The sequence below is a fragment of the Ictidomys tridecemlineatus genome, chromosome 11 (assembly GCF_052094955.1).
Source record: "Ictidomys tridecemlineatus isolate mIctTri1 chromosome 11, mIctTri1.hap1, whole genome shotgun sequence".
NCBI lineage: Eukaryota > Metazoa > Chordata > Mammalia > Rodentia > Sciuridae > Ictidomys > Ictidomys tridecemlineatus.
In genome coordinates this window covers 109,802,276-109,829,198 of record NC_135487.1, presented here as the reverse complement: position 1 = coordinate 109,829,198, position 26,923 = coordinate 109,802,276, and the positions used below count along the sequence as shown (strand labels likewise).

Sequence of the window (26,923 nt, the reverse complement as noted above, 5' to 3'; positions counted from 1 at the left end):
ACTAATATCTCTCTCTCTCTCTCTCTCTCTCTCTCTCTCTCTCTCTCACACACACACACACACACACACACACACATACACACACACACACACACTCACACAAGAATTTTATTCAAGGTAGGAAAGCAGTTTAAAGCAAGTCTGCTTTGGCCTTAGGTTGGATTTTTAGTTTTGCAGAAATGTGGCTATGTTAAAATAGAAAGAGAAACCTAAGTATGGCTTTAAATGTAATGAACTTGGCATCCCCCCCTGCCATACAGATTATCCTGAACAAACCTTCAACATCTGGTTGACTTAATCTCTGGTAGATTCTCCCCACCTTCCTCAGTTCTACTGCATTCAGTAGACAGGAAACAAAATATAAATTCATTTTAATTTAAGTAAATCTATGCTTGAAAAAAAAAACTACATTAAAAGGAATCACCAATTATCCTCCAAGGACAACTATCCAAAGCCCTATTTTTGTGATCATCTTTGTGCCAATGCAGTACCCATTTATGTGGGTAAATAAGAACCCACAGATCATAAGCAATGCACTATAGATATTGCTATGCACATAGGCAGAAGTTGGGGCAATGCGAATATATCCTCCTGAATTTATGTTAGGTAAATCGTGAGGGTGAGCTGCACATGGCCGTGGATGGGCCAGGATGAGAGAGGTGAACTGAAGAGATGGAAGGAAGTAGGTGAGGAACAAGAATCAAACCGTCGTGGAAATAGAGGGTGCCCAGTAATGGAGGAAAGAAACAAGGGGTTGTGCAGAGCTGCCCCCAGCCCACATGATGGCATTTTGGAAATTAGAGAAGGATGTGGCTCTGGGTAAATGCAGCCCAGTGGAGGAGTTCACAGCTGGGCGAGCACTCCTCAGAATGGGTTTCCTGGGCTGGGTGTTGTGCTCAGGATGCAGACTGTTGTCGGGAGTCGCTCTGGAGAGGACCTATATCTGTGGCGAGTCTGCCACGGGCTGTGTGTGTGTCAACTATGAACACTGAGCACACAAAGTGGACTGGACTGACGATGCCTCTGTTTGGCTGGAGACATGTGTCCTTTTTGCTCGCTGTGCTTCTGACCCCCACACAGCACATGAGACAGGCCTGGCCTTCCAAGATGTCAGTGAATCTGCTGACAGCAGACATCACGAAGCTAGACTCAACCCTCTGAAACCTGACCCCTTGCCTCATGTGCATGGCTTCTCCCCAATAAAAGGGGTCAGCACGTGCTCCTCGCTCTCTTTCTTGCCCACTGTGCCCTGCTGGTGGGAGTTGCGGCTGAGGAGCAGTCACTGGACCCAAAGAAAAGGTACTTTCTGTGTCTGTGTCTTTACTTAGTCCCCAAATTCACTTGGGGTGACCCTGACCCGTTTAGTCAAGGCGCAGAGCCTGGAAGGATCCTCTGAGGGATGTCAGGGAGACTTTGGGAAAATGTCATAAAAATAAAATTTAAAAAAAATAATTATACACCTAGCTTTGGAAATGTCTATAGGAAGAAATAAAAACAAAAATCCTTCTTGCTCACAAACCAATCAAGGAAGTTGATATTCTCTTGAATATTCTAGATATTCAAAAGTATTTATATGATATCAAATATGTGTGCGTGTGTGTGTGCATGTGTGTGCGTGTGCATGTGTGTGTGTGTGTGTGTGTGTGTGTGTGTGTGTATACAGGTCATTTTATATTTACCTAAAGTGTTCCTATTTTACATACCTTCTGCCCCTTGCTTTCCCGCCTATTTTGACGTCGTTTCATATCTGTGTACATTAACCTGCCTTTTTTCTCTTTGTTGGATACCTGGAATCCCATGATATAGACATAGTATTGTTATTTGGTATTTGATATATAGCCATCTGTTGTTGTTTTTTTGCTGTTTAATTTCTCTCTTGTCTCTCACTGTTCTGGTTCTGCACTAATGGTCCCTTCCAATCTCTCTCGGTACATTGGTTGAGTAGGGGGAATGAAATGGCACCACAGTGCTTTGTCCAGTTGCAGTTACTGAGCTAAAGACCATGTGGGGAAGCTGGCCTCTTGCCTTTCACAAACTTGCCCTACTGCTGCTGGCTGGTGCTGAATGGGCAGCAGAGCTAGAGGGACAGGAACAGCTCTTGGGGAAACATTTTCTCATCTCTTGTGCTTTGACACAGACTGTAGCTCCTCTCTGAAGAGAGCCACAGAGTGAGGCATGAAGTCAACCCTGAAGTGCCCACCCTCATGCCGAAGCCATGAGCTGGAGAAAGGCCACCCTCTGCTTCACACCACTGGATGGACCACAAAGCAAGTAAAGTCAACAGAATAAAACTCTGAGGAATGCAGACCTTGAAAGGCAGCTGAGGACCCAGGTCTGCTTGGTGAACTTATTTCCAAGAGAATGGGTCTTTTGAGAATTCCTTTGGCTCTGTCTTTGCGATCCATCTCAGAGTTTCTGTGTTCTATTTATACTTCCTGTGGAGAGTGGCTCAGTGGACTGAGTTACATTGAATTATATGTGGCTCTGCTTCCAGATTTCCTAAAATGAGAAATTGAGGAAGAAGTTACATTAATGACCTTCCTTCTTGAAGTTTCAATCAAGTGATAGGAAAGCAATCTGCATAGTAATTACAACACCCTTCCAATTGAATCCTTGTGCCCCAGTGGAGGAGAGCGTGGAAGTCATATCTATAATGAAATTCAGACCCATCCGCTTCTAAACTGCAGGAAGGTTAATCAGGCTGTGCAGTCACACTCAGAAGAGGCATAATATATAAAATACTGGTCACTGGGACAGCTCACATTGTTCTTCTCAATGGTGGAGGGCAACAGGAAATAAGCTGTCACCTGGACAAGGTTTGCACTAACAGGGACCTTAATCTGGGACTTCTTAGTACTTTATAAAGGTACTCCTGACCGTTCTGAATTATGAATGGAAGACACGCCTTTCCCAGCCTCTGAGCAGAAAATATAATGTCCAGAGTCCTTGCCCTCAATCCTCAAATCAAAGAATTATGAAACTAATGGATGGTACTGTGCTTATGGGTCGTATTTGGGGAGAGTTAGAGATATTTAGTAGGAGGAGAACAGAACCCCGCTGGTACTTCTGTTACTGAGAATGTGAGGCTGGGTGGATTTATTCTCATGGCATTCCTCACATTCTTACTGAGTGCCCTGATGAAATTTTACAAAGTCTTTCTGAGATTACATAATATTGCCTTCTAAAGAAGAAATAAATCTTTCGATTCTCAGGGCTCTGCTGGTAACTAGAGAACCACAACCTGGAGTTTAAAACCTGCTGACATTCAGGAGAATTCCGTGGTCTCCAGGTTGCTCTTTGCTTTTCCATTGCCGAGTTACCTCCAGTTCTGCTGAAGGCTAGCAAATAGATGAGACCTGGGCCACTGGATGTGTGCATCGTCCAGTTGGGCTCTTCAAAACAGAAGTGAGGCCTGGCAGGGTAGCTCTGTGATGGAACACTTGTCTAGCAAGTGGTAGACCCTGAGTTCTATCCTCAGAACTGCCTAAAAGCAAAAATAAGACAATAACAACAAAAATCAAGGTAAGTTTTATTCCTTTTTTGTTTATTTTTGTTTATTCCCAACAACTGCTCCAACCCCAACAAGATGTCAGAGAATGGTATTTTTCCCAGAACCCCAAAGCAACCCTTATCTTTGTTGAACTAGAGGTTCTGCTTGGTCCTCTGCAGGGCCTGGTGATCGGTGGTGTCACATATGAGGTGGGCCTGTATGGAAGTGCCAAGTGAGAGGCATTAGAGAGCCACCAGTTATTTCACATAAAATGGGACATCTATAGCATAAGATGCTACAGCTGGATAGTGTTGCTAGATTGTATTGCTTTTTTTGAAAAAAAAAATCACTGAGTGTGTGTGTGTGTGTGTGTGTGTGTGTGTGTGTGTGTGTCTAATCACCCTCTGACTCCCCATCACAAGGATTGTATTTTGGGCCTACCCAGATAATCTGGGATAATCTCCTCATCTTGAAATCTTTAATTTAATCACATCTGCAAAGACCTTTTCCAAATAAGGTAACACTACAGGTTTCTTGGAATTAGGACCTCATATCTTTGGGAACTGTTTTTCAGCCTATTAAAAATGCTTCTTCTATATATTTCCTATATTGCTATGCCCGCCCATTAGCATTTTATAAATGCTTCCTTAATGGAATTGAACTTTATTGGAATGAGCCTCATCTGTCCAAAAGATGAGCCTGAATGAATGAAGCTTCACACCAGTTTTCTCACTTCAGGAGGAAGAAAACCTCTCTGCACTGCGTGTTAGACCCTGAACCGGGCTTTTCCCATACTTTGCCTCATTGAATTCTCTAGCTTTTGCCATCTACTGGAGCAAACCCAAAAACAAGAGATAAAAAGAGAATGAGGTAACCGACTGAAAAAAAGGAAGTGGGAAAGCAGTTTGGGGTTGTTTTTCTCTTGCACAAAAGGTGGAGGATGAAATTGAAGCCTCGGGGAAATGAACTAGAACATTGATTCACATTCTCTCTGCTCATTCACCCGTCTAATTCTGTTTACATGAACTAGCCCCATGGCTGCAGGAACCTCTGAGCATGACTGTCGTGGTATACAGTGGCACACTTGGAAACAACTGCTGGCCACTCAAATTTCTTCTCTTTGATCAATCATAAATTTCAATTTTTTTTTCCTGATTCCCAGACCACTTCTGTTATCTACAGGCTTTTGCTGTGTAAGCCAATATATTCATGAGTCAACAGAACGTAACTTAGTCTCACCCAGGAGAGATGAAATGGCTTTGACTTTAGTAGATAACAACAACAACGAAAAAATCCAAAAGGAATCTAAGGTTTGGAGCTGGAGGAAGAAAATGTTTAGGTTCAGAATAAACTTTCAAGAATGTAGAGGAATAGGATGATTAGAGACAGAGAGAGCTAGCTCACATAGGGATGCAGGACAGCAAAATGTTAGCTGAGGAGAACCGATTATTGGTTACATGGAGAAAGCCATTTAGACTGCAGGAGGTAAAATATAGGCAGCCAAGCAAGGAGGCATGGTGTCTGTTCTCTAGTTTCATGCATATTTACCTTCTATGATGAAAAGGCTCCTCAGCCACTTCATAGAATGTTTTCTCCTTCTCCTTATCTGGCGTGAAGCCCATCTCTCCTTTGACATACGTGAAATAGGAGCTGAGGATTTTTAAGTCCCTTTTACCAAAGAGCTGGAAGATGGGTAGTCAGCACTCTCCCAGGGCCCATGCTGCTGTCAAACCAACACTCTTCTCCTTCCTGCCATCTGGTATTTTGTTCTCTGCACATTCTCATCACCAACCTTGCCAAAATCTTAAGTTCTTCCCAAACCGCCACCTTCCTAGATGATACCCATATGGACAGCCTATGTTGGACCCCATCACGCCACTGATCCTATTCTCACCCAAGTCACTTGTGATCTGGTTACTAAACCCAGTGGAAATTTCCCCATCCTTAGCTTTTCTGCCGCATCTCTGGAATTTTGGCCATTCACCCCTCTGAAAGTGTCCTTACCTGGTTTCCACCACTCTCCACCTAATCTTCTTTCTGGATGTTTCTTTTTGTAAGTCTTGGTAATCCTTCAATGCTTTTTCTTCTATTTGATTTTTTTTTTCATGGTTTTGACTACTATCAATGAACTAATGATTTCCAAATATTTCTTTCCAGCCCAGTTCTCTCCCTGTGGAGCTCCTGACCCACAAAGAGAACATTTCCATCTGCAAATTCTTCCAAAACTTCAATTTCAACCTATTCAAACTGAACTCACTGTCTATCACTCCAAACTAGCTACAATTCTGTATATTATTAGTTTGATTTTTATTGATTTATGTTTAATTTTACCATATGAAACACGGATGTTATTAGTCTTGTTATTTTTTTAGAGTATGTTTTTTTTTAGTTATAGGTAAACACAATATATTTTATTTTTATGTGGTGCTGAGGATTGAAGCCAGATCCTTATGCATGCTAGGTGAGCGCTCTACCTCTGAGCCCCAGCCCCAACCCCAGCCCCTCTTGTTATTTTTAAAAGTAATTTGATTGGAGCATAAAATACAGAAAAATTGATAAAGTATATATGGATTGATGAATTATTAGTAAATGAGCATTAATCTAGTCATCATCCAGGTATAGAAGTAGAACATTCATCAGCTTCTCAAACATCTATCTATATGCTTTCCCAATCACTTAACTTCCCTCTCCTCTTAAAGTTAACCTTATATCACAAATTAGTTTTGTCTGTTTTCCAATTTCAAAAAAAAAAATGGCATCATAGAGTATGCATTCTTTTGTGTCTGGCTTCTTTTGCTTAACATCATGTTAGTGAGATTTGCCCAAGTAATCTCTCTAGGTGTGGGTTCATTTATTTTCATTCCTGCATAGTATCCATCCTGCAAATATATCATCATTTATTTACCCATTTTATCATTGATGGCATTTGGACTATTGCAAGTTTGGAGATATTATAGACGTTATTTGAACATTCTGGTATGTACCTTTTGGCACATATACCTCTGAAAGCTTCTGTCCTTTGGTCCGTCACTTTTAATGCTTTAATTAATGACTCATTAGATCCATGAGTCACTCAAGTACATTAGGCAGTAAAGTAAAAAATTCAAAAAGCTCTCGCTATGTTGTAATAATTGGCCCAAAGTAATGAAGTTAAATTTAACAGAGATAAATGTAAAATTTTCCACTTTACTTCAACAACTAAATTATACAGCATACAATATTATACAATATTATCAGTTTAAACTGAAAAGGCCTACATTATCCAATATTATGGGAATGGTTAAGTAAATAATTATCTTCTAAGTGAAATACTAGATGGTATAACTAATTGAGAATTTTAGTTGTTCAAGCATAAGAAAAATTTATGATTAATTACATAAAAACAGAGGTATATATAGGTTATAATTATAACTTAATCAAACACAGATGTGGAAAAATGTTCATAAAATGAAAAAAAGTAGCAGGATGGTGAGACTAGAAATTAAATTGTCTTTTAATATCACCTTTAATATTTTTAGGGTGCTATTTCAATGAAAACAGAATTACTTAAAAGTTGTTGCACATGGATGGGACATGTCTGGGTAGGGGCAGGGAAACAGAAAATTTGAACCCACTTGAGAAGAACAATGCACTAATCTCATAGACCATGACATTGGTAAATCCCTGCCTGCTGGCACTGGGGAGGATGTAAAGGGAAGTATGGGTATGATACAGGAAGGTCCATGAACTAACCATCATGGAAAAAATGTGGGCAGTATGTATAGGATTTTTTTCTCATCTTAACCAAACCAACCAATCAACCAACCAACCAACCAACCAAACATCTCCTCCATAGCATGAACGTTGTAGGGCAGTAGGGAGGATGCAGAAGGGCAGCTTCATAAGGGATGGAGGTAATGGGGCAGGGCAGCAGTGACCGTGTCTTCCTGCTGGAGCAGTATTGCACCTGGGGAGAGTCTGTTGCCCAGGAGCAGTAAAGAAGGGCAGTCTGGACAGAGGGTATCCTCCTAACAGTGACTTCGTGGCTGACATTCTCCATCTATCACTTGGGTAATCCCTCCAGTGATGCACCCCGAGATTGGGGTCCTGGGAGACATTTAGCCTTGCTGACTTGTAACCTGTAGATTGAATCTTTGCTATATATTTTCTTTATAACTTGATTCTTTTCTTCAAGTGACATCAATCAATGGAATGTGTAATATGGTTAGACAAGACACCAGTTGCCCCATTCAGCAAAAAGTCACTTCAGCACTTGCTCTAGGATGGTGATCACCCTTAAGCTGGTGACCTTCAGCCCTCTCTTAGAGGGCTCTGGGACTTTAAACAAGCCTCCTCTTTATCTAACTGAAATAATTTCTGTCTCTGTCCATTGTGTCTATATTATAATGACTCCTGTGTGTGTGCACGTGAAATGTAACAATCCTACAGAAAGCTTCTTTAAATAAATGTATGATCTTAACAATTCATAAAAACAAACCCCTGTGTAACCTATCTATGTCGGGACAGAACATGATTAACACTTCAGAAACCCCTCCTGGCTGTAACCCCACCTTTCCCTTTTCCCCTAAAAAAAATATTCTCTTGATTTACATACTATTATTTCCTTAAGCTTCTTTATAGTTTTAGTTCAAAAATATTTTTTCCCTTTGAAAAAAAATTATATCAATTCCAGCATATAGTACTTTTTTTTTTTTCTTTTTTTTTTTTTTTACTGTTCGGTTCTTTTAACTCTGTATTACATCTTTAAGATCCATTTTCTAAGGGTCATGTAGCTATACTCACCCTTCATTTCTCATGGAATAATATTTCATATTATGGATATACCACAAACCTTTGTTACTTATTCTGTTCTTGATAGACATTTAGGTTATTTCTAGTTTGAAGCTATTACTCAGTACTGTTATGAGCATTCTTAAACATGTACACAAAAGCATGGGTTTTATAGGGTCTATGACCTGGAGGAAAATTGTTTGGTCCTAAATTATGCATCTCATATTTTACCAGATGATGTCGATCTGGTTTCCTTGGTATTTGTGCCAGTTTATATTTCCATAGGCAGTGAATCAGCATTCTTGTGTCCTTAGTTTGATATCTAGTGAGTGAATAGTGGATACCTGTGCAGTGTTAGTGTTCATTCCCTGCTGACTACTGCAGGTACAGGAGGTTAAGCACCTGTCTGTGCTTATTGTTTAAATGAATTTCTTTTGTGGGGTGACTGTTCAAATTTTCTCCCCATTTATAAATTATCGCCCATTTTTGTTTTCTTTTTGATTTGCAGGTTTGTAGGAATTCTTTCTATCTTCTGAATATGAGCCTCTTGTCGGATTTTAGATGTTTCACTTTGCGGCTTGACTTTTCTTTTTCTTCAGGGTATGTTTCAGTGAATAGGAGTTCTTAATTTTAATTTGTCAACTTTTTCAAACTTTCTTTTATGACAAAGGGCTTTGGATATCTTGTGAAATCTTTCCTGGCCCAGAATTCATAAATCTATTCCACTAGAAGTTTCTTTAATGTGTTTTTCCAATTTAACCTCTGATCTACCTGGAAGTAATTTTTAAACTTTATGTTTTTTTTTAATTTTTAATTGACACATAATAATTTCATACTTACAAGAGATACAGTGTGATATTTCAATACATGTATACAACATACAAGGATCACATCAAAGTAATTAGCATATCAATCACCTCAAACATTTATCTTTTTGTTGTTGTTGTTGTTATTTTGGGAAGATTCAAAATTCTATTTTAAAATATACAGTGGTTGTCAATCATAGTTGTCTATTGGACTATAGAACATTGGAAGTTATTCCTCCTATCCAACTATACCCCTGTGCCTATTAACTATCTCTGTATCTCACCCAGCCTACCCAGAGTCTGGTAACCACTTTCCTTTTCTTCCACTTCACTTCTCCCTTACTTCTCTGAGGTCAACTTTTTTAGCTTCCATGCATAAGTGAGAACATGTGGTAATTGGCTCTCTGTGCCTGACTTATTTCTCTTAAACTAATGCCCGCCAGGATCATACATGCTGTCTCAAATATCAGAATTTCATTCTTTTTTTTTATGACCAAATCAGATTCCATTGTGTATAGATACCACATTTTCTTGACCCATTCTTCTGTTGATGGAAATGACCTCAATTTCATCAGCCTTATCCAGATGGCAAGTCTCTGAAATCCCTGAACAGAGAAGTGATCTACCAGATCTTTAAAATATTAAAAAGAATATATATATATATGTGTGTGTGCGTATATATATATGTTCATAATATATATTACAAGGTATACATACAGTACTTGTATACATACATACAAATAGCCATAGTTATTTATCGAGAGCAGAAAAATAGATATAATCATCAAGGTGGCTATGTTTTTGAGAGAGGCAGAAAACAAGAAATCTGATGGAATTGTGGTAACAGACAAGTCAGGGGTCCACTAATTGGTTGGTGAAGCTGACAGCTATTATTTTTCCTGTCTTGAACAAGATGCTTCTAGAAGCCTTTCAAGGAAGTGTGCTTCTTGAGCTCAAGGCCTTGTCTATCTTGTTCATCATTCTCTATTCTCCAAATGGAACACTGTGCCTAGCACAGCAGAAACATCCCATAAATATCAGTTGAATGAATGAATAAATGAATGAAGTAATCCTAAGATCATGATTCAAATGGGAGCTATCATCTTTTCATAGACCATCTGCACAGTCTTAATGATAATCATGATAACTTTTGCTACATGCTTCCAATGTGCTAGCCAAGATGCGAATGATTGACATTTATCATCTCATTTATTCCTTGCAACCACTTTGCAAGGTAGGAATCATTCTTACCCACATTTTGTAGATGAAGAAAACAAAGGTGCCGAAGAGTTAAGCAACACCACAAGCTAGTCAGTGCTGGGGTCGATGCCATAGTGGTCGATCTAATCCAGGTTTCCTAACCTTTGAAGCTGAAGCAGTAATGATAGTAGCTAATGATGACTGATTGCTTGCATTGTAGCAGGTTCGATATAAAATTCTTTTCATGTTTTATCTCCTTTAACCATGACATAAACTGTATCCGTTGATACAATCTTTATCCCCATTCTACAGATAAGGAAATTGAGACAAGCACTTCAGCAACTTGTCCCAGATCATCCCACTTGTAGGCAGAGTATTCAGTATTTGAATTTCAGTGATTTGACTTTGCAGTCCATTCTTTCACCTACATCCTATCAACCTTCCCTGAGGCCCTATGTGGCTTGTTTCAGAAAGGAATGTCTCAAACAAGCAAGACCAATCAGAGCCCTTCTCTGGGACTCTGAACTTGAGACTATTTCTTTCTGGTGGGGAGGATGTGAGGCAATGACCCCCCCACACACATACACACACACATACACAGGCCAGCAGGTACCATCTCTAGTAGAAAGCCAGGCTGTTTGACACAGAGAAACCAAGAGATAAGGTGAGAAGTTTGGGGATCCTTCACTTAACCCCTTGTTCTTCTTTTTGTTAGATGAGCTTCCCAACAATGACGCCCCTTTTATTCTGCCTCAGTCAGTTCAACAGTGTTCTTGTCGCTATCAACCAGAGTAGTCCTTATCGCTTCTCGGCCTTTTGGCTAAGATCAAGTGCAGAGTAGTCCTAGCTGATACAGAAGGCTGTGGCGCTCTCCCAAATGGGCCAACATTTATGAAAAAGCATCAAAGCACGTTGGAGTTTAACACAAACCGTATTTCCTGACTTTCTATTTGATGTATGAATGAGGATGATGACTTTGATAAAAGTGCCTTCCGTGGGTTTATAAATGAGTAATAAGTCGGATTTTGTTTTGTCAAATGCTGTAACATCTTTCGTACATCTTTCCAGTGAAGCAGATGGCCTGATACATACTTTCTTAAACTAAGATTTTTTTTTTTCCCAACCTGCTCATCTAATATGTCAAAATGCAGATCCTTTGCAATTGATAGCTTTTCTGGGAAAAATGGTCACGAGTCCTGGACTCCCACAAATAGATTTAAAGTGGCATTTCTTTACTGGGTTTTGAGACTTTTTTTTAAAAATAGCTCTCTGAGTCTCACGTGTCTTATCTACAAAATGGTGGGACTGAACTTCAAGGAACCTTTATAGCTTCCAGGGTCCTTTTCAATTCTAAAATTCATAATTAAAATTAAGTTAAATATCAGCTCAAAAGAAATTTGTGGCCATTTTGCTTTCTTGGGGCCTAATGTTGACATTTCTCATTTCAAATGTGATCTTTTGTTGTTGTTGTTTAACTCTTCAATGTCTAGTGTCACATTTCTTCCAGAGTCTTCTGCAAGATGGCTAGACCTTAGGATGCTTCTCAGGAAACACTTTGTTCATTGATCAAAAATTATAGGCTCTCTCTTCTTAGGGAGATTCACGGGGAACACACACAAGCAATTTCAATGCCCTGAGCAATTTTTTCAGTTAAAAAAAAAAACCGATATAACTTACATTACCCTAAAAATTTCCAAACTTATTCGGTCACAACCCAATCTGCAAAATCATTGATAACACGATTGGGAACTGCCAGTTTAACACATTCTCTTTAGTTTTATATAGTAGTATAGTTGTCATAATTGCCTTCAGTGTGAGAATGTTTAAAATGTCATGATGCTATTTTTACCTCACTTCCTGGGTATAACTTTTTTAAAAGATTGTCTTGAAAAGTGACTGTTAGGTGATGATGATTTGATTCTATGACGAGGTACCCTCATACTAATCCTTTCCCTGAACTCGAAACAGCTATAAAGATTCCTTTTGGTTGGCCAGAAGAGGGAAGCAGAGGACCTGAGATGGCATTGGAAACCCCTACAAGTGACTTGGGAACAATCTTGAGATAAGGCAGGAAGTCTAAACGCTTGCCTTGGAGAGACCATCCTTCAAGCACAGTGATCCATTTGCACTTCAACTGTGTCATCTTTGGACCTCAAGGTTCCATGGTTGGAAGCCATCACTTCAACCATTAAGTATTTCCTAGAATTTCCACAGGAAACAGGTTTCCTTAAAGTTGGGGAGCACCAGGAAGGGGCTGATGGCGGCATCCGTAATCAGAGAGGCAAGACCAGGGAAGGAACAGATCTGGAGTGAACAGCAACAATTTCCAAGAGCTGGGGTCTTCTTGCTGCACCTATTGATATCTATGAGCCACCACTGCTTAGGTGGGCTCAGAGCAGAGTAACCATTTGCCAAGGCATTAACTACAAGTGGCCTTAAGAATGACAGCTCTGTTTTCATTCATGTGGCTTGTTTTGAGGGACATGATGTTTGGGGAGATAATAATGGGTTTGGATTCATGGTTCTGAACGCTGAATCCTGTCTTGCCAGAGTTATGCCCTTGCCCATGGGGTCTGCCAGGGTGACATCAAGTTCAGAGGACAGGGTCAGGAAAATGCAAGATGTTTTGGCCCCGAATACTACTCCGGACCATTGAGAAGCTGGGATAACCACAGAAGGATTCTCCATGTCTTGACTAAAGGCAAAATTAAACATCAAGCCCAAGTGGGTCCTTCTTAGCACCTTTTCCCCCTAAGTTTATAACTTTCTCAGGTTTCTGTGTTTTAACTTTTTGTTGGGGGGGGGGGGGGAAGAATCCAAGGATTCCAGTGGAAGCACAGGGAAATGAATTTATCTTTAAAATTTTGAGTAAAACAACTTCTTAGCACCTCAGAGGTACAAAAGAAAAATGCCCAAGACATGAACTCCCAAGAAAATGATGTGGCCCATAAAATGCCCATGAACTTACCTCATCCTCATTACCCTTTTACCACTTTACCTTGGACGTGTGGGTGGGAATTAATGAGAGAGAGGATGAGGCCAAGAAAACGGGGTGAGGAATGTGGAAGAGGTCATCCTCTAACTCCCCTTTCTTTCTCCCTCCACGGCTTCCTCCTTTCCCTTTTTCTACCCTAATACCACCTGTCAAAAGCCCCTTCACGTAGACTTCAGGGGCACGGCACCCATGCTTTGTTCTGCTGTATTTTCGGCTTCCCATCTCTTGGGGTTCTGTGAGGAGGAGAGAAGGGTTTTACCGATTCTTAATGGTGTTGCCCTCTCTCCCTGGCAGCTGTCTCATTTCAAGTGTCCTGTTATATGCCACTGGATTTCCAGGGGAGTTCTGTGCAAGGCAAGGAGCAGCAGCAAATGAGAATCAATGTGGGACACGGTTGGCAGCTGAGCTAAGATCCTGATACCGTAGGGTCTCTGCTCAAGGATGCACTTGAACACCCGGCTTGAGCCTCAGTGTCTCCCTGGATCTTTTTATTTCTCTTCCAATTGAAATGTTACGCATATTAGTTGATGGAAAAATCCCTGCCCTATGAGGTCACTTACCCTCTGGCACCAGGCAGAGGAAGAGAGAAGAAATCTTACATCCCTTCTTATCTCCCGGTGGCAAGAAGCAGAAAGTACAGGAGAGCAGGGCTCATCTGCTGCCATTTCTACACAGAACCCACACCCATTAAAAATAGAAGCCAACTCAAAACCTTGGGCTGAGACCAAACTGTTTACCGACTTTCTTCCCTTGAGTTGGGGGCGGGCCAGTAGGGAGAGCTGTGGGGGGATATGAACAAAGACAGGATCTCTCTCCATTGTGTCTAGAGAAAACATTTCCCATACAGTTCTTAACATCTGAAAATAAGTCATTACTAATCTTCGACTCGTAGGAAGGAAATCAACATTTTCTGAATGTCTATTATGACTTAGACTGTATGAGGCAAGCTTCCTCACAGAGTCTGTCAGGTTTCTTGGTTGTAAGTAACAAAAGGAGTACTGACCTACTTAAAGTGGAATAGAATTTAGTAAAAGGATATCAGACAATTCAGAGAATTGGCCAGGCAAAGCAGGTAATCAAGTTTATATGTTCTGTAGCCAAAATCAATTCCAGAAATCAAAGGATCTCATCTTTGACTAGGGGACAACTGTTCAAGTTGGTTCATGGGGACACTGCAATGTAAACTTTGGGAAACTTCTTTTTACCTAGGACAACATATCCTCTGCTCTGCTTGTACTTTTCCCTTTTCAGGCTTAGAATCAGACAATTTTTTTTCAAAGGCGTTCCCATTCATTTGAAAAGGAAATGATATTTAGAGGCTATAATCTGGCCACCAGTGGTCTCATTCCAACTGGGTTGGTCTTTTTTTTTCTTCCCTAGGCCTCTTTAGTGGACAAATGCAGTCTATATTATTTTATACATATCATATCATACATAATACATCATGAACTTGTATTGACTGAGGCTATAGTTTGGATATCCCTCAAAGCCATATTTTAAAGACTTGACCCATAGGGTAGCACAATTGGGAAGTGGTAAAACCTTCAGGACAGAAGCCTAACCAGAAGTACGAAGGTCATGGGGGCTGCGCCCTGGATCCCATGCATTTTGTCTTCCTCTTTGCTCCCCAGCTTGGGTTGTAAGCAGTTTTGTTCTGCCATGTGATCCCCACTGTCTATCCCCATTGTCAGCCTGGCAGGCCTAACAGAGGTCCAAAGCCACGAGTCTGCCTGATCATAGACTAGAACCTCCAATACTGTGAGCCAAAATAAGCCTTTTCTCTTTCTAAGTTAATTATCTCACAGGTATTAAGTTTTAGTGATGAAAAGTTGACTCACATAATAGTTTCTATACAGACTCAGGAGTGTATGGTTTTTACCCAGCCTTATTGATCTTTCATCTATATTTTCTTTTTCCCATATCAAAATTCTCAATTTTCAATGGGACTGTTATAGACTGAAATGTGTTTCCTCAGAATTCCTGTGTTGATGTTCTAACTCCTATAGGGCTATATTTGAAGATTGGGCCTTTGGGGAGGTAATTAAGTTTATATAAGGTCATAAGAAGATAAAGAGAAAGGAGAGTTTTTTCCCCCTCTCTTTTGCAGTCTACATAGAGGAAAGGCCGTGTGAGAACACATGTACAATCCAAGATGATTGAGCTCACCAGAAACCAACTGCGATGACACCTTTATCGTGGACTTCTAGCCTCAGAAATGTGAGAAAATAAATTTCTGTTGTTTATGCCACACAGTTGATGGTATTCTGTTATGGCAGTTGTAACAGACTAATATATTACCCTAATTACTTATATACTTTAGCCTTTAACACACACACACACACACACACACCATTCACAATATGACTCCTATATGACTCCATTTAATTTTTTAAAAATAAATAGTAAATAGTTTAAAATTATTTATTTTTCAAATTTTTTATTTGTCTTTAGCATATATACCACCAGAGATACACAGTCATTACCTTGTTGGAAAGTCACTTTTACTAGTCTCTTTCCATGTAGTTAAGCTACCATTTAGATACAAGTTAGGATTATTTCCTTTTCGCTTCTACTCTTAGGGATTGCTTTTTAAAATTTTAAATTGGTTTCATAATTATGTAAAATATTACATGATTCTAAAGTCAAGTCTACAAGACATGCTTTACTCATCAAATGCTGAATTAGCATCCCTATGTCCAACTACAACTCTGTTTTTCCAGAAGGCTAAGAATATATTTAGGTGGCTTTATAACAACCTCTGTCACAGTGATCATTTGTGTTCTCTCTCTGCTTAGTTTTAATTTTTCTTTTGGGTTTAATAATATATCATAATTTGTCCAATTTTAGATTTTTTTATTTTTTATCTTGAGGAAGACTTAGTGTATTTATCACATACAAGGATTTACATTTTTATCATATCTGAATAATTCTCAATAACTTTCTCTTCAAATATTTTTTTGGTTCCTTTTAGTCATACATAACAATAGAATTTATTTTGACATATTATAAAAACATGGAATATACTTTTTGTAATTAAGTCTCCAGTACTTCCTCTTCCCCTCCTTTCCTCCCATCCCGGTTCTCTTCTCTCTATTTTTTTTGCTATTTACTTATAGTTTTTTTTTTTTAAATTAGTGTCTTGTGGTTGTATGTGATAGTGACACACTGTGGTATATTCATATATGTACACAGGAAAGTTTGGTCAAATTCATTCCACTGTCTTTCCCTGTCCCATTCCTCCTCCCTTCCCTTTATTCCCCGTTGTCTACTCCACTGATCTTTCTTCTATTTTTTTTTTTTTATCACCCACACCTATTTTGAACTAGCTTCCTCATAGAGATAACATTTGACCTTTGACTTGAGGACTGGCTTATTTCACTTAGTATGGTAGTCTCCAGCTTAATCCATTTACCAGCAAATGCCATAAAGTCATTCTTCTTTATTGTGTATGAATACTCCATTGTGTATATATATATGCCATATTTTCCTTTTTTTTAGAGCTGAGAATCAAATCTAGATTTATTTAATTCTTTTTAATTGATTTTTTAAAAAAATAAATGACAGTGGAATTCTTATTACACATATACAGCACAATTTTTCATATCTCTGGTTGTATATGAAGTATGTTGACACCAATTCGTGTCTTCATACATGTACTTTGGATAATGATATTCATCACATTTCACCATCCTTGCTAATCCCTTGCCCCCTCCCTTCCCCTCCCACCCCTCTGCCCTATCTGGAATTCATCTATTTCTCCCATGCTCCCCCTCCCTACCCCACTATGAGTCACCCTCCTTATATCAGAGAAAACATTTGGTATTTGGTTTTTTGGGATTGGCTCACTTCACTTAGCATTACCTTCTCCAACGCCATCCACTTACCTGCAAATGCCTTGATTTTATTCTTTTTTTTTTTTTTTTTTTTTTTTAGAGAGAGTGATAGAGAAAGAGAGAGAGAGAATTTTTTTAATATTTATTTTTTCGTTATTGGCGGACACAACATCGTTATTTTTTGTATGTGGTGCTGAGGATCAAACCCGGGCCGCAAGCATGCCAGACGAGCGCGCTACCGCTTGAGCCACATCCCCAGCCCGATTTTATTCTCTTTTAATGCTGAGTAAAATTCCATTGTATATATATGCAACATATTTTTTTTTTTATCCATTCATCCATTGAAGGGCATCTAGGTTGGCTCCACAGTCTAGCTATTGTGAATTGTGCTGCTATAAACATTGATGTGGCTGTGTCCCTGTAGTATGCTGTTTTTAGGTCTTTTGGGTATAAACCAAGGAGAGGGATAGCTGAACCATTCATCTGTTGAAGGGGCCTAGGTTGACTCCATAGCTTGGCAATTGTGAATTGTGATGCTATAAACATTGATGTGACTTCCTCACTGTAGTATACTAATTTTAAATCTTTTGGATATGTACTGAGGAGTGGGATAATTGGGTCAAATGGTGGTTCCATTTCTAGTTTTTGGTCTCTTCAAATATTTCTTCTCTCTCATTTCCTTTAATCTTTCCTTTTGGAACTACAAGTAATTGCTCTTCCTTAGTCTCTTTCCTGACTCTTAACTTGATTTTTTATATTTACTATCCCTTTATCACTTTGTCTTACACTCTGATTAATTTCCTTAGATTAACCTTCTGGTAAAATAATTGGTTCTTCAATTGTGTTTATATCTGATACTTAATTTTTCCTTTGAATTTTTTTTTTAAAGAGAGAGTGAGAGAGAGAGAGAAGGATAGATAGAGAATTTTTTTAATATCTATTTTTTATTTTTCGGCAGACACACATCTTTGTTTGTATGTGGTGCTGAGGATCGAACCCAGGCCACAAGCATGCCAGGCGAGTATGCTACTGCTTGAGCCACATCCCCAGCCCTCCTTTGAATTTTTAATTCAAATTGCTAGATTTTTCTTTTAGGAAAGATTTTTCTAAAAGTCTATCTCCTCTTTTCACTTTATTTTAAAAATACATATGTTATAGTCTCTTCAGATTATGTTAGTGTCTAAAATTTGCAAATCTGCTTATCTACTACTTGTTGAGCCTGTTGATTTTCCTAAATAGTGGTTGATTTTGTAGCATAAAAATTTATTGTAAGCTGATCTTCAACGGAGATATTTTCCCACCTTCAGACTTCCTTTGTTCTCTGTCAGTGATTGGCACAATTTTTTTTTGTATAGGTTTTATAGAACACACACACACACACACACACACACACACACACACACATACACAATTTCTGTGTTTTCTCCTCCTCCACTTCTTCCTTTCACTAAAACAAAACAAAACAAAAAAGAAAGAAAGGAAAGCAAAAACACTTTAAAAATGTAAAAACGACTCCTAAAATCCAAGTCATACAAAAACAGGCCACAGGCAGTGCTTGTGGCCTGTTTGATCTATGGCGTTAGTCTGCTGACCCCAGCTCGGGATGTTGGGATGTGTCCTTCCATCTGCTGAGTGTCAGGGATTTTTCTGACCTGAAACCAGTTTTGCAGCAATTTCTTGACTCAGGGATGCCCACATACCCTGGGTAGAGTACATTTGGGCTCCACACTCAAAGTGTGGACTCAAGTGTTCTAAAGGAAGAGTTTTTCCTTTGATCAGAGTTCTCAGCAGATTCAAATTTTCTTACCACTCTCCTGGGTCAGGCTTGCACCTAGTTCCTGGGCACTCTTCAAGGTCCAGATTTCATGAGTGATCTTTCTCATAGCCTCCTATGTTATACAGGCCCCAACTATATATCTCTCTTATCTCCTAATGGACAAAAATGGACCAATGTTTGGCCAGTAGAGCCAATGTCTAGATCTGATATCCTCATCCCAAGGCCCTAGTTACCAGTATAGAAGCTTCTAATTCTGGCTTTAAGTTCTTGCATTGTTTATCTATTATTGTTTTTATTTATTTTGGGGGGAGATGAGCTATTATTTTCATTGTAGGTATTATATATCTTCTACCTTTTTCTTGTTGAAAAGTTAACGTATTCTTCCAAGCTTCCACAGTAACTCTTAGTCAGAAAACATGTTGATTATGATTATTATTATGATTTGCCATTTTGTGTAATGAACCTGGATCTTTGTGTATGTTAGGCAAACACACTGAGGGAAATATAGTGAGTAGCACCTCCAGTCCAAAGGTGTGGAATCATTTTGGTTTTTGTTTTGGGGTACTGGGGATTTAACCCAGGAGTTTGTTCATGCTAGGTAAGTGCTCAACCCCTGAGCCATATTCCCAGCCTTTTTTTTTTTTTTTGAGAGAGAGAGAGAGAGAGAATTTTTTTAATATTTATTTTTTAGTTTTCGGCGGACACAACATCTTTGCTGAGGATTGAACCCGGGCCACACGCATGCCATGCGAGAGTGCTACTGCTTGAGCCACATCCCCAGCCCTGTTGCTAGTATTTTTGGTAATTGCCATTCTGACTGGAGTGAGATGAAATCTTAGAGTAGTTTTGATTTCCATTTCTCTAATTTCTAGAGTTGTTGGACATCTTTTTTCATGCATTTGCTGATCAATTGTATATCTTCTTCTGTGAAGTGTCTGTTCAGCCCCTTAGACCATTTATTGATTTGGTTATTTGTTTCTTTCTTTCTTTCTTTCTTTCTTTCTTTCTTTCTTTCTTTCTTTTTTTTTTTTCGGTGTTAAGTTTTTTGAGTCCTTTATACATCCTGGAGATTAGTGCTCTATCTGATGTGCATGTGGTAAAGATTTTCTCCCACTCTGTAGGCTCTTTCTTCATGTTATTGATTGATTCTTTTGCTGAAAAGAAGCTTTTTAGTTTGATATAATCCCATTTATTGATCCTTGATATTACTTCTTGTGCTTTTAAGAGTCTTGTTAAAGAAGTCAGGTCCTAAGCCTACATGATTAAGAGTTGGGCCTACTTTTTCTTATATTAGGTGCAGGGTCTCTTTCTAATTCCTAGGTCATCAATCCATTTAGAGCTGAGTTTTGTGCAGGGTGAGAGATAGGGGTTTAATTTCATTTTGCTGCATAGTGATTTCAAGTTTTCCCAGCACCATTTGTTGAAGAGCCTACTTTTCTCTAATGTATGCTTTTGGTACATACATTGACTAGTATGAGATAACTATATTTATGTGGGTTTTGTCTTTCTGTCCTCTATTCTGTACCACTGGTCTTTATGTCTGTTTTGGTGCTGATACCATGCCATTTTTGCTACTATATCTCTGTAGTATAATTTAAGGTCTGGTATTGGGATGTTTCCTGCTTTACTTTTCTCACTGAGGATTACTTTGGTTCATTCTGAGCCTCTTATTATTCTAAAGTAATTTCATTTAGATTAGATTGCTTTTTCTATTTCTGTGAAGAACATCATTGGAACCTTAATAGGAATTGCCTTAAATCTGTATAGCACTTTTGGTAGTATGGCCCTTTTGATAATATTAATTCTGCCTCTCCAAAAAACATGAGAGATCTTTCTATTGTCTAAGGTTGTCTTCAATTTCTTTCTTTAGTGTTCTGTAGTTTTTATTGTAAAGGTCTTTCACCACTTTTGTTGATTCCCAAGTATTCTATTTTCTCTGCAGCTATTATGAGTGGGATAGTTTTTCCTAAATTTTCTCTTAGTTGATTCATCACTGATATATAGGAATGTGGTTAATTTTATAGCCTACCACTTTGTTGAGTTCATTTATGAGTTCTAGAAGTTTTCTGGTGGAGTTTTTTGAGCCTTCTAAAAACAGAATCATGTCATCAGCAAATAGGGATACTTTGAGTTCTTCTTTTCCTATTTGTATTTCTTCAATTTCTTTTTTCTGTCTAATTGCTATGGCTAGAGTTTCCAGGAGTACATTGAATAGAAGTGGTGAAAGAGGGCATCCCTGCCTTTTTCCGGTTTTTAGAGAGAATGCTTCCAATTTTTATCCATTTAGAATGATGTTGGCCTTGGGTTTAGCATAGGTAGCTTTTACAATGTTGAGGTATGTTCCTACTATCCCTAGTTTTTCTAGTGTTTTGAACATGAATTGATGCTGTATTTTGTCAAATGCTTTTTCTGCATCTATTGAGATAAACTTGGTATTCTTGTCTTTAAGCCTGTTGATGTGATGAATTATGTTTATTGATTTCAATATGTTGAACCAACCTTGCATCTTTGGGATGAACCCCACTTGATTGTGGTACACTATCTTTTTAATATGTTCTTGTATGCAATTTTCTAGTATTTTATTAAGAACTTTGCATCTATATTCATCAGTGCTATTGGTCTGAAATTTTCTTTCTTTGATGTGTTTTTGTCTGGTTTTGGTATTAGAGTGATACTAGTTCCATAGAATGAGTTTGGAAGGGGTCCCTCCTTTCTTATTTCATGGAATAACTTGAGGAGGATTGGTGTAACTTCTTCTTTGAAGAAGAACTCAGCTGAGAAGCCATCTGGTCCTGGACTTTTCTTTCTTAGTAGCCTTTTGATGGCATCTTCAATTTTATTGCTTGAAATTTATCTGTTTAATTTTTCTATATCCTCCTGATTCAATTTGGGTAGGCCATATGTCTCTGGAAATTTGTTGATGTCTTCAAGATTTTCAATATTATTCAAGATTTTTTTTTTACTTTATCAAGTATAAAATTTCAAAATAAATTCTGATTATCTGTATTTCAGTAGCATTTGTTATGATATTTTATTTTTCTCAAATTTTAGTAATTTAGGTTCTCTCACCCTCTCTCTCTCTCTTTATTAGCTTGGCTAGGGTTTATCAGTTTTATTGATTTTTTTTTCAAAGAACCAACTTTTTGTTTTGATGATTTTTTGGGATTGTTTCTTTTGTTTTAATTTCATTGATTTCAGCTCTGATTTTAATTTTTTCCTGCCTTCTACTGCTTTTGATGATGATTTGTTCTTTTTGTAGGGCTTTGAGATGCAATGTTAGGTTGTTTATTTGTCAACTTTCTAATTTTTTAATGAATATGCTCAGTGCAATGAACGTTCCACTTAGCATTGCCTTCATAGTATCCCAGAGATTTTGATATGTTGTATAGCTATACTCATTTACCTCTAAGTATTTTTTTTATTTCATCCTTGATTTCTTCTGCTATCCATTAGTCATTCAATAGCATATTATTTAGTTTCCAGGTTTTAGAAAATCTTCTATTTTTCATTTTATTTTTGATTTCTAATTTCATTCCGTTATGATCTGATAGAATGCAAGGTATTATCTCTATATCTTTTGTATTTGCTATGAGTTGTTTTGTGGTCTAAGATAAGGTCTATTTTAAAGAAGGATCCATGTGCTGCTGAGAATAAAGTATAGTCAGTCACTGATGGATGAAATGTTCTACATATGTCTGTAAAGTATAAATTATTACTCGTATTTTTTAGTTCTATAGCTTCTTTATTTAGTTTTTGTTTGGTGGATCTATCCAGTAGTGAGAGAAGTGTGTTAAAGTCATGCAATATTATTGTGTGTGATCTATTTGATTCTTGAAATTGAGAAGGGTTTGTTTGATGTATGTAGATGCTCCATTATTTGGGGTATAAATATTCATGATTGTTATGTCTTATTGATATATAGTTCCCTTAAGCAGTATGAAATGTCTTTCTTTGTCCCTTCTGATTAACTTCAGCTTAAAGTTTACTTTATCTGATATGAGGATAAAAACCCTGCTTATTTGCATGATTCATGTAAATGATTTGTTTCTTTTTTTCCCCATCCTTTTACATTCAGTCTGCAGATGTGTTTGCCTATCAGGTGAGTCTCCTGGAGGTAGCATATTGTTCAGTCTTGTTTTTAATCCAATCCACTTATTTCCTTTTTTGATTGATGAGATTAGGCCATTTGCATTCAGTGTCATTATTGAGTTAGGAGTTTTATTCCCCATCATTTTGATTTATTTCTGGTTTTTAATTTGAATTAATTTCTCTATCGATTCACTCTTGTTTCAGGGTAGTTCCTTCCTTTGTGGTTTTCACTTTTATTTTTCATAAAATGTCTTTCTGAGTATGTTTCGTAGAACAGGCTTTCTAGTTGTGAATTCTTTTAACTTTTGTTTGTCATGGAAGGTTTTTATATATAGTAAAAATTTTTTAAAGATCAAAAATAAAAATGAAAGAATACAAAACAAAACTAAAATGTACTAATTAAACATCTTAGTCCTTAAAAAACTGATCCATGAAAAATAACTGGCTTCAAAAATGCTATAAGTGAGAAAAAATTATGAATCTGTATAAATATCCATGTACCAATAATGTCAGAATTAAACAGAGGGGAAAAAAATGAGAGAGAGAAAAAAAACCTTGATGACAAGTTAAAGAATTCTTTCTATTGGAGTTCAAAATATTCTCAGCTTCTCTTCTGAGTAGTTTTAGGTAGGGTCATCTGGAGCGTGATGCTCCACCCTCTGGGATTGCTGGAGTGGGAGAGGTAATCCCATAGGCAAAAAAACTCCTGGGGCAGGGTTTAGGTTTAGGTGGGCTCCAGCCTCTTGCTGAATGCCAGTTGGTCTGGAGATTTTAAATCAGTGCACCTCAAGGGCCTAGTAATTGCTGGTCCACGCTGGAAGACTGTACTCCAGGGATCTTTCCTGGGTTCCATTCATGTGATGGAGGAGCCAATTCTCAGTACCCTACGTCACCTGTGGCCCCTCTATGTTTCGTGGTCTTGAGTTCAGCCTCCAAACTCAATCTCTCCAATCCCACCCTTTTAAATTCCCAGCTGGTCCTATGGATAGTTAGGTTGGAGGGGAAGGGTGAGAAAGCCAGATGAGTTTCAAAACCAGTGGTCCCCTGTGAAAACCTCTCTCCACATCTGATTTTCTCCTGGTCACGTGGGCACATTCTGTCATGCAGTATGGGATAACCAGGCCTGTATTTCGGTCCAAATTTGGGTTTGCAGGAATTGGCTCCCTCAGCTGCCAGCCTCCATCAGTGGCTGCAAAATGGTTTCTTCCTTTGTTCTCTGAAAAACCACCTGCAGAGATGGCAACTTATTCCCCACACAAGGATATTGTGTAACACACCTTTCAGTTTAGCAGGGTGATGTCCTTGATCTCTAGTATCCAGATACACCTCAGACCTTCTAAAAATGCGGGTTCCTTTAATTCCCTTATTCTTCCACTTTGCTCGTGGGGGGAACACTTTGGCCAGTGCTTCTCGCTTGGCTGTGGCACAGCTGTACTACTGGGATATCTTTCTGATTTTATTATATCCAACTTCCTGAGTCCCTGATTTGTTTTGAATGTTCATTTTTACATTGCAGTGAAGTCTCTCTCCCCCACCTTTGTGTGTGTGTGTGTGTGTGTGTGTGTGTGTGTGTTCACCCATCTTGCTGAGAAGCTGCCTGTCTACTTTCTTAGTTTCATACCACAGAGCAGCCAGGAATGCAACTCCCCTCTATTCTGCCATCTTGAAATCCCTTACACGAGTGATTTAATATATTGTGGAGTCAATTTGGTAGGTTTATGATTCTAGATGACTAAACATGATAAGAGTTGATGGTTTCCTTTCCTTTTATTTTATTTTCCTTTTTTGGTCATATTTAGAATTAGAGCTATCTTAGTTCTATTATAAGATTGGTAGCTTTCTATATTTCTAAGTTTCATTTTTATATTTATACATGTTTTTTTTTAAAAAATCCTCAACTAGATGCTTATCTTCCATACTGTTGCTCAAAAATAACTAAAACTTGAATTTGCTTATTGATTCTATCTTTTTTTTGTTTTCTGCATTAATTTATTTTGGTTGTTATCTAAATTATCTTTTTTCTCCTTTTCAAAGAATTGTTATCTTTATGGTGCCTTGCTGAGGGCCATTACCAAGTAGGAATGACGCATCAAAATTTCCTTGCCAAGCGTACCCCATGCTGCTTAGAGGACATTCGATGGGACATTGCATGCATGCTTTAATAAGGTGACCTTGCTCAAGGACCTAGGCGGATCCGGGTTTAGAGCTGATCAGGTTTGAGGAAGTAACCGGCTCCTTGAGTTTAAGGCGTTGCCAGTTTAAGATAATGGGTTTTAGGGAAGTTGGAGGTTGAAGATTATTGCTGGGATTAGGGTGTTCCTGCTGCTTGTTCCCGTTGAGTTCTCGTGAGATTAAAATGGGATTTGGAGATAGCCTCGTGGAGTAGGTGAATTGTGCGGGAGATGGCAGAACGCGATGAACGCGATTGTCTCTGGACCTGTGTGGAGGCGGTGTGAGAGCGGGAATAAAGAACTGCTGTTTGAACCTACAAAGGTGTGTGGTGGCTCGTGATTCTGGTGCCAAGCCGAGACCTTGGCAGTGCCTTGTTGAATGAACGATTCAATTATTTTTATCCTGTCATCAATAAGAAGAAAATTTTGTTATGAATTTTTGCATTTCCAACATCTGATTCTCTAACTTTGATACACAGTGAGGGTTGTCTCTCTGCTGTAATGTGCCCTTGGTGGGGCTTCATGGGCAAATTCTTCCTGATGTTCCCATCTCCACTTAAATGCCACCTTAGTGAGGTCTTTCCAACCAGTTAGCCTCAGTCACATCATTCTGCTTGAGTTTTATTAAAGGTGATCAATGAGTTTTTATTACATGGGATACATGAAAAAAATGTTCTTATTTTTATTATTTTTCAAATAATCCATATCTGCAATTTTTATTTTACTTAGACAAAATAACCGTTTGGGGGTTTGCCCTCTACCTCAAAGTATTTATAAATTTGTTTGTTTAATTTCCAGTTTTATTACTCCATGATATAATAAAATGGCTCATATAAATTTTATGCTTTCCAACTTATTGAGTTTATATTTTTGAGTTCTATTTATGATCATGGTTGTATTTTGTAAATATTCCAGAAGCTTAAAAGGATGGCAAAGTTTCTCTTTTATAATGAAAAAGCTCTATGATTTAGATGTCGTATGTTTTTGATAGTCTTTATTTATTTGAGCTGTCAAAGGTTGAGATATGTGTCTTTAAAAAGTCTTCCACAAATTTTGTGTTTCGAGCACCCTTTTTTATTCTTATGTTTCCAGCATACTTTGTTATTGTCACATAAAGTTTCCAGCTGTTAGATATTTATTATAGATTGTAACTTCATTTGGTATAAAACGTTTTTCTTTGACCTATTTAAAGCTTTTTGTCATAAATCCTATTTGTCTGAAACAAGCCAGTTCCAGCTCTCTTTTTGTTTGTTTGGCTAAAGAGACAACAGTATGGGAATCTCTAGCCAACAGAGATTCTGATGACACCAGGAGCCCCATTTCTGATGTGCAAAAAATGATAAATTGATACTCAAAAAGCTCCCTGAATATGAACAGGGAGTTTAATGTACCCTATGTTTCAAAGGCTTCTCTTGTAGGGAAAAAAAAGTGGAACATACTAGTGAATCTCCCAGAAGTGCTAAAACCACAACTTTAATGGAGCCAGAAATTACATACCTGCTGATCAACTTAGTGTCCGGATAACATTAATAATACCTTAGTGTCCAGATAACAAGATTTTCTCCCACGTATCTGTGTTAGGGGTTCACCCTGGACTAAGTAATTTGTACATATATCTATGGTGTGATGATTTAAGATAGACAGGTCCACAAACATACTTAAGGGAGATGGGTAGGGGTAAGGTGTAGGAAGGCCTGGGTGCTCTGGCGGGAAGTTCTGTTCCCTTGATGCTCTCTTAGTTTGGTTCATAGTAGTTTGAAACATCTGTGCTGGTTAATTTCATGTGTCAGCT

General features: G+C 38.3%; 1 long non-coding RNA gene across 2 annotated transcripts in view; it reads left to right on the top strand.

The window, feature by feature from the left end:
* The first annotated feature begins 3,194 nt into the window (after nucleotides 1-3,194).
* The window catches only part of LOC144368285 (uncharacterized), a 35,154-nt gene continuing 11,425 nt past the window's right edge, over nucleotides 3,195-26,923 (top strand). For both annotated transcript variants that reach the window (XR_013428090.1, XR_013428089.1), the window contains exons 1-2: nucleotides 3,195-3,522; nucleotides 15,369-15,478. This is a non-coding gene — a long non-coding RNA (uncharacterized LOC144368285). The remainder of the gene's footprint in view (nucleotides 3,523-15,368; nucleotides 15,479-26,923) is intronic.